Here is a 9,322-nt window from a genome sequence, read left to right as displayed (position 1 = left end):
TTTGAAGAATATTTTTATGTCTTCACAGTTTCCAAAGTGTGAAGATAATCATTCATGATTTCAAAAATCATGGAGAAGAGGTGCAGTTGTTGTTGTTGTTTGTCGTTCCCTAACTGTCTGTTCGAGCAGTCCCGTCTCCCCAAGGAAAGCCACAGCCGAAACTGGGTTTTCCCACAAATCCTTTATAGAGTGTATGTTGTGTTGTTTGCGTGCATGATTGTGTATAATGCAGTCTTCCATTATGTGTTGTATGGTATGGGGTGAAGTGTTACATCCTGGGCAGCTGTTCACAACACGGTCGTCCAGCCTCTTCTGGTAGCTTAGAAGTGCTGGGTGGTGGCCGCATCGTAGTCTGACCAGGTGGACTCTGTCCTAATAGGGGAGAGAGGATTCAGAAGGATGGATATCAGGGGATCTGGCATGCAGCAGTGTGTTGTCTTTCAGTGTGTTAATGGAGCGGTGAGTGATATGATTATGAATATGTTTCCGGAGGCTGGTATTTTGGTGGTTGTGGAGTAAGAGAAGAGAGAAACAGAGCGTAATAAAGGTCTTTGGGTGTAGTTTTAATGTTTCTTGGTGTGTGTGGGTGTTCTACTATGTAGTGTAGCGGGTGTGATATGTTTGTGGTGGCTGCAGCAAGTGTTTGTGTGCCTCTCATGTCGAGGTGGTCCTTGACTTTGAGGACTTTTGTTTCATGGTGTAAATGGTCTGTAGGTGATGTATTTGTGCAGCCTGTAATTGTTTTTAGGGCTTTGTTTTGTATGATTTGAAAGGTGTTGTGGTGTGTCTCACTGAGATTAGGAGCCCATGCAGGACTCGCATAATTCATCACTGAGCGTATGCATTGTTTGTATATTGTTATATTAGTTTCTTTGTTTTGTCCAAATGTTGTTCCAGTGATTGACTTAAGTGCGTTAAGTCTAGGTGTGCATTTGTTTTTTTATGTTTGTGAGGTGTTGTTTGAAAGACATGGATGTATCGTATGTTACACCAAGAATTTTCGGTGTGTTTGTGTGTGGTATTAGAGTGTTGTTGATGTAGAGATGAGGTATGTATTTGTGTTCTTTTGTCCAGTTGGTGAGAAGTGTTGCTGTAGATTTGGTTGGAGCTATTTTTGAGTCTGTTTGTGAATGAACCATGTGTTGAGTGTGTCAAGGTAAGGCTGGATTATTTCTGCAGCTTTGTCTGTAATTATGATGTGTGCATGTGATTGTTATGTCGTTCTGCGTAGGAAGAGATTTGTATTTCTGAGGTGTCTGGTGTGGGTAAGTCATGCATGTATAGATTAAATAATGTGGGGGATAGAACTGAGCCCTGTGGTACTCCGTTCTTAATGTTTCTGATGTGCGATGATTGGCCATTATATAACACATGAGCATTCCTGCCTGCCAGATAATTGGCCAGCCATCTTTTGGTGTTATTGTGCATGTCTGTGTTATATATTTTATTTGTTAGGTTGTGGCGGGGGATAGCATCAAAAGCTTTACTAATGTCCAATGTTATAAGAAGTGTTCTGTGGTGGGGCCTATCTGAATTGATGCCATCTAAAATTCTTTGTGTGAGGTTTATCAGAAGAGTGTATGTGGAGTGTAGTGGCCTAAAACCGTGTTGTGAGTCAGCAAGGGGAGTATGTGGTGTGACAAGTTTGAGTATTAGGCGTTCAATGACTTTAGAGGGGGTGCAGAGAAGTGTGATTGGGCGGTGCGATGTTGGGATTGTTGGGTCTTTGTTCGGTTTTGGAATGGTGATTATTTGACCATGCTTCCAGATGTCGGGTATAGTGTTGTGTGAATAGCTGTAGTTTGCAATGTTTGTGAGTGCGTGTATACCTTGTGGTCCAATGTGTTTTAGGTGGATGTTGCTTATGTTATCAGGGCCACAGGCAGATGAGTGCTTGAGATTATGCATTATGAGTTTTGTCTGACTGTCTATGAAGGGTGTATAGTCTGAGTCTGTGGGAAAGTCTTTCTTACGTCGAATGGTGCGTCGGTCGTCAGGGTGAGATGTAAGATGGCTCGTCTGTGCAAAATGACGTAAGAGGTGCTGTTGAATACCAATGATTATAATAACACAATGTAACAGTACAATAACTGTTGACACGAACACCGAAAATTTTAAAATTTTCGCCTCTCACAGAGACTTCTTCGGGGTGAGAAGAACTATAAAATTCCAAGGTTAACTAGGTCTGCTATCGACGAAGATGAAGCAACTGATAATGGCCTCTGGCCGACTGTCAATCCTTTAAAAGCAGGATGGTAAGGTTATTGGGAGAGGTCATCGCATTCCTTGGGAGAGGTCACTGGAAGAAGAAGTTTCTGGGTGAGGTCACTAGAAAGAGGAGATGTCAAGTGAAATCCTCTGGGTGAGATCACTAGGGAAAGGCGAGAACGAAGGAAGTCTCTGGGTGAGGTCACTTGGAGAAGCGGGCGAAGTCGGAAGGGGGCCCTGGGTGAGGTCACTGGGAGAGGTAGGGAAGGGTATCAGTCTTATTTCGGAGCTTGTGGAGGAAAGTCTCGCTCGACTTCTGGTTTGGGGTCCTGTGGGCTGGGAATTTTTATGTTGCTGAGGGTTTTGGTGGAGGTATCGCTCTAGTAGGGGTTCGGATGCACCTTGATCTTGTTGTTTTTGTTGGGCATGATGTTCCTGGGGGCGGGCTGACGGGAGGATGAAATCTGGTCACAGTTCCCCTTCCCACGTTCCACCTTCCCCGATATTCAACGTGTCCTTTCCCAGTTTTAGACCAGAATAACGGTCAACCTCTTTGTAATCTTTCCTAGTGTTTACTTTCTGTATATATAATCATCCATTTCTTTGTTATTGTTACAATTGAATATGCTAACTGTGATTAGGGAAACGTTTCGTATCCTGTTCTACCCATTAGATGGCTTCTATCGGCAACTTGGTTTTTTTCTTTACCTTTCCATGCTAGAGAGATCTTCAGAAGACTTGAAACTCTTCATCGGAAACTCATCAGAGCTCAATTTGCTGTTGCACATATATATATATATATATATATATATATACATTATATATACATTATATATATACATATATATACATATAATATATATTATATATATATATATATATATATAATCTGGGAATGGATGCTAAGAGGTTATATGAAGGAGTGATTGTACCAACAGCATTGTATGGGGCAGAAACATGGAACATGAGAGAGGAAGAGAGGAGTTTGAGATGAAATGTCTGAGAAGTATGATAGGGGTTACTAGGCTGGATAGAGTGAGAAATGAGGAGAACAGGAGTGGAAAGGGAACTGGGAGATAGGGTTGATGAAAGGATAGGATGGTTTGGACACATGGAAAGAATGAATGAAGAAAGATCAGTAAAAGAAGTGTGGAAGGCAGAGGTGGAAGGAGTGAATATGAGGGGTCGTCCTAGGATGAGATGGATGGATGGGGTGAAATGGGCATTACAAAAGGGAGGAATGTCTGTGGAGTCAGGACGGGAGAGGACAGAAGATAGGGGTGAGTGGAGAGGGGTTGTGTATTGATGATGCTGTGATGCATGACGGGAAGTGGGTGGGGAATGGGGGGTGAGGAAGTATGTATGAGAAAAAAAAAATTGACGTAGCCCGAAGGGATTTCTCCCCGTTTTCTCCTTTTCTGCATGGGGGGGACGGAGAGGGGGGTCGCCGAATTTATGAAGCGGCCTTGCTGTGGATGTACTGTGTCTTGCGACACTGCTTCTGACCCAGGGCAGTGGACAGGATGCAGAGATGACCCGTCATCCAAGAGGTGCCAAGATAAGAGGGAGGGAGGAGGGTGGAGGGGAGTGGAATATATAGGAAATGGAATGGATGGGAATGGTTTCTATGCCTTTTTCTTTTTGGCTACCCCCCGCGTAGGGGAAAAAGCCTTTGGTTTATGTATGTATGCATATATATATATATATATATATATATATAATATATATATATATATATGTAATATATATATACATATAAATATATATGTATATGTATATATATACATATACATATATATATATATGTGTATATATATGTTTATATAAATGTGTATATATGTATATATGTGTATATGTATATATATAATATATGTATATATATATATGTATATACATAATATATATGTATATATATAATATATATGTATATATATAATATATATGTATATATATAATATATATGTATATATATAATATATATATATATATATATATATATATAATATATATATATATAATATTAGTAAAGGAGGGGAGCCGGTTCTCAGTAATACAATTGGAGTTAAAAACGACAGCATTGGTGTAGTTATTCAGATTTTTATATGTATTCTCGATTTTCCTGATTAGAGATTTGCCATTAACCGGGTGAATTGAAACTAAGTCTATATTCTTCCATTTTTTTCTTATTTGAGCTCAACGTTTCGTTTTGAAGAAGACATTTTCAAGAGTAGACTGAAATAACAAAAATTACATAGTTACAGTAATGGTGACAAAAATGCAAAAATTACATAAATATAGTAAAGATGACAATTGTGTACAAGCAAAATATGAGGGATACAATATAAATGCAGATAAATACGGTGGCAAGAAGACTTAATTTAAAGGGAAGAGAGAGAGAAAGTGACAAGTCGGGGTTGACAGATATATATATATATAGGTCTAAGATCAGGTCAGACAAAAGAGGTCAGACAAAAGGGATCTCAGAGGTCACGAGGTAAGGGGGTTGGGGGTGGGGAGGGTTAGGCGGGTGTGGTCACCGTAGGGGAGAGAGGAGGTGGAGGTGGAGGTGGAAGGGTGAGGAGGGGGAGACGAAGGGAGAGAGGGGGTAGAGAGAGGGAGGAGTGGGAGATTTGTGTTTCTATATAATAGGATAGTAGAGATTAAATTGCTCTGGATGTTAATGACTGGAGTTTTGTCTCTAATGTGAAAGGCTTCGAGTAATTGTAGTCTCCTAGGGTCATCACTCGATCAATGATTTTGGTGGAATTGATCAATTCATCCCTTCTGAGTATAGCGTTGTGGAAATTCTTATGATGTTCTTTGATTGCTCCCTCTTGTAGATGTAAAGATAGGCGACGGCTGACTTTACATCTAGTAAAACCAATGTAGGTATGGGGAAGAGGCTTACAATCCTCTGTAGAACAACAATATTGTTGTTCTATTGTATATGTATATATTGTATATGTATATATGAATGTGTATATATATATATGAATGTATATATGTGTGTGTATATATATATATGAATGTATATGTGTATGTATATATATATATATTATATATATATATATATTATATATATATAAACAAAATTATACAAGACAATTTCTGAGTGGTAAAAAATAAAGATAAATAGGAAATTGATTAAAGTGAAGAAGAGAATCGTAATAAGTTGAAACTCTTAGCCTGTAGCAAACCGAGTATCGTAATGGAATTTGCGACACAGCAAGGAAGTCTGCAAAAAGCATGTTAGAGCAGTTTTCGTCTACAAAGGAAATGTTATTTGACGCAAAGCGAAGGGAAAAAATCAAGTCTAATTCCTGATATGTATCCTTGGTCACTGAAGTTGGACGAAAATGTATTTAGAGACAGACAGAGAGACTGACAAAGATGAGTGAAAGAGAAAGGAGAGTAAGAGGATGAAGAGAAAGAAGAGGAGGGGAGGAGGAGAAGTAGAGGGAGAAGGAGGAAGAGGAGGGGAGGAGGCGGAGAAGTAGAGGGAGAAGAAGGAAGAGGAGGAGGGGGAAGAGCAGGAAGAAGAGATGGAGGTGAAGGAGGAGGAGGAGGAGAAGTATGAAGAAGAGATGGAGGAGGAGTGGTAGGACGAGGAGTAGGAGTAAGCGTACCTTACTGTTATCCTTGGAAGCGGACGAGCGGATCTTTGAGGAGGAGGAGGAGGAAGGGGAGAGGAAGGAGGAGGAGGAGGGGGAGAGGGAGGAGGAGGGGGAGAGGGAAGAGGAGGAGGAGGGGGAGAGGGAGGAGGAGGAGGAGGGGGAGAGGGAGGAGGAGGGGGAGAGGGAGGAGGAGGAGGAGGGGGAGAGGGAGGAGGAGGAGGAGGGGGAGAGGGAGGAGGAGGAGGAGTGGGAGAGGGAGGAGGAGGAGGAGGGGGAGAGGGAGGAGGAGGAGGAGGGGGAGAGGGAGGAGGAGGAGGGGGAGAGGGAGGAGGAGGAGGAGGGGGAGAGGGAGGAGGAGGAGGAGATCCGAAGCCCAGGTTGAGGTCGAGAGGTTCAAGCCCTGAGGCCCGGGGGAGGATGACATAGACGCACAGACATATAGACATACACACACACACACACACACACACACACACACACACACACACACACACTCACTCACACACTCACTCACTCACTCACTCACTCACTCACTCACTCACTCACTCACTCACACACACACACACACACACACACACACACACACACACACACACACACACACACACACACACACACACACACACACACACACACACACACACACACACACACACACACACACAAACATATAAGTTTGAAGCCAAATATGATAAACTAGAGAGTAAAATACAAGGCCCTCCGAGCGTTATTCCTTTTCTGTATACTACATTTAGATAAATACAATTAGATTAAAGCACATATACACACACGCACACACAACGGAAACTAGGCAGGCATACAATGGAGGGACGAGGATACATCATGCTAATAACCAAGTTATGTGATTAATCAGCGTGTGAGTGATTGTTATTAATTTATTCAGTTCATTAACACGAGTAAATGAGAGGCAGAGGCAGTGGGAGAGATGGCAGAATAGGTGCAAATAAATCTATAAATAGGTAGGAGAGGGATAGACCGACGGAGAAAAAGAGAAGGAAAGACTAAAGAAAATTGAATTAATATTCATTAGATTTCTGAAATAAGGCAAAGTCTCTCAAATGGAATAGAGAAAGGACGAAAGAGAAGATTAGACTTTAATCGTGAATAATTGTATTTATATGGTATGTAGTTGTATATGTATTATGTATTAATATATATATGTAGTTATGCATATATGTATTGTGTGTATATTTATGTATATTTATGTGTATATGAGCATTTCAATACACACACACACAGACACACAGACACACACACACACACACACACACACACACACACACACACACACACACACACACACACACACACACACACACACACACACACACATGTATATATATATATATATATATATATATATATATATATATATATATATATATATATAATGTGTGCAGAAAAAACACTGGTAAATAAGAAATGTAGTCCGAATGTTTTCGTCTATTTAAGACATCATCAAGGGAATACAGTAAAGGAGATACAGAAAGTATATGTACAGAAATTATAAATATTTTAGGGAACACGGAAAGATGTGTCGCACAAGCCAGAGAAAATTATCAACAGTCCTCAGGTCACATATGGACCAAATGTCCGGGCAGGAAAACATGTAACAATTTTCTTTGAAATAAAATTATCAAGCCTGTACATACCTGCTTCTTTCTCTTGCCGAAGGTGTCCATGGCGGAGTTATAGATGGCTCCACGAATGTGATTCCACCTCCCTTTAGCGCTGTTTGTGGGGCAGCCTCTTCTGTAGAATCTGGCATTTTTGCCCTAGCTGTGTTGATGCGTGGACTACCTTTCTGCTTGGAGTGATGGATCCGTTTAGGGTGAAGACGCACCTTGCAACCAACCAACGAATGGTCGGTGCCGCACTCAGCGCTGTGGTAGCTGCGGGTTGCGAGGACGCAGTTTAGCAAGGGTCTTCTGGTGATAACGAGGTCCAGCTGGTGCCAGTGACAAAAAAAATGCAAAAAATGCCCATTGTTCACATTATGCCTCCCAATTTTGCTCGATGTGAATTGGACTGCCTAATCTAAACAATGAAAATTAATCGAATAGACAACCTAATCTAGACAATGAAAATTAATCGAACAGACAACCTAATCTAAACAATGAAAATTAATCGAACAGACAACCCACAGAAGCTACAAATAATGCAGTTTAAAGAATTCCAATGTATTTGAACACATGCAAAACACAATGAAAATTCGCCAGTTTGTTTCAATCACATATTTTTACATTATCTGCCCGGGTGACAGCGCGAGTTGCGCTTGAGCTTTTTTCTAAGGCAGCTGCACAGTTGTGAAGTACAGTGTGTCGTACACTGGCACTTTACATAGCCTTGCCCACCAGTGCCTCTTGCTGTCGCAGTTCTGATCGACAGGCAGCTATCGAGAACCTCTTCAGGCTTTATTAGGGGCTGTTTGATTGCACATAGATCAGCTGCTGTAAATTTTAGCCCAATAATGCCCTCCCGACAACCTACAGTGTGAGGTCCATAATTTTCCTTAAGAACGACCACTAACAGATCTGTTGGACCGCGATCGACATCCGGAGCCCTCAGCGTAGCACACTGACCAACAGACAATGGTTTGAGCAGGTATTTGCGGCGTCTTGTCATCCGTGTTGCTGTCTTGGATTGTCCTAGAGTAGCTGAAACACGGATCTTTTGGAAATTCGTAGCTACTGTTTCTGTCTCTGCATCTGCTTCTGTCACTGCCCCAGGTCTCTCCCTCTATTTCTGTCTCCGCTTCTATTTCTGTCTCTGCTCCTGCTACTGCCCCTGTCTCTGCTTGTACTTCTGTCTCTGCTTCTACTTCTACTTCCGTCGCTGCCCCTGTCTCTGCTTCTATTTCTGTCTCTGCTCCTGCTACTGCCCCTGTCTCTACTTCTACTTCTGTCTCTGCTTCTACTTCTGCTCCTGTCTCTGTTGCGGCCGCTGCTCCTGTCTCTGCTTCTGCTGCTGCTCCTGTTTCTGTTTCTACTTCTGTCTCTGCTTCTGCTTAGGCAACTGTCTCTACTTCTGCCGCTGCTCCTGTCCCTGATTCAAGAAATAACTCAAGATCTTCCTCAGTAAAAATATTACAGAGAGCTGTACTTGGCAGGATAGATGACCCTAATCCAACCTGCGGATCTTGTCCAAATGTAACTTTGAATGAGCTGTGGCCAGTTGTTTCATGGTGGCTGATATTAGCTTGCCACTGAACAAATATGAGACCTACTAACCATTTTCTGCTGTTGTTTTCCCTTATCCAAATGGTCAATTTGTCCTGTATCACTCAATTTAGACGTTCAACAGCACCTTGGCTTTGAGGATGACGTAGACGTCCAGTCACCAACTTCAGCTCTGGCCATAGCACTGAAAGTTCGGTAATTATGGCAGTGACAAACTCCCGTCCATTGTCAGACTGTAAAATAGCAGGTGCTCCAAATGTCAGAAAAATATCTAGCAGATTTGCTACAACCTCTTTTGCT

At 41.7% G+C, this 9,322-nt stretch overlaps 1 pseudogene; it reads right to left on the bottom strand.

The window, feature by feature from the left end:
* Positions 1-8,850: 8,850 nt before the first annotated feature.
* Positions 8,851-9,322, bottom strand: part of LOC143035583 (KRAB-A domain-containing protein 2-like) — a 1,062-nt pseudogene continuing 590 nt past the window's right edge.

The sequence above is a fragment of the Oratosquilla oratoria genome, chromosome 19 (genome assembly GCF_046742065.1).
Source record: "Oratosquilla oratoria isolate Oo_2021 chromosome 19, ASM4674206v1, whole genome shotgun sequence".
Classification (NCBI taxonomy): Eukaryota; Metazoa; Arthropoda; class Malacostraca; order Stomatopoda; family Squillidae; genus Oratosquilla; species Oratosquilla oratoria.
Note: the sequence above shows the minus strand (reverse complement) of the source record. Positions and strands in the feature narration are given on the sequence as shown.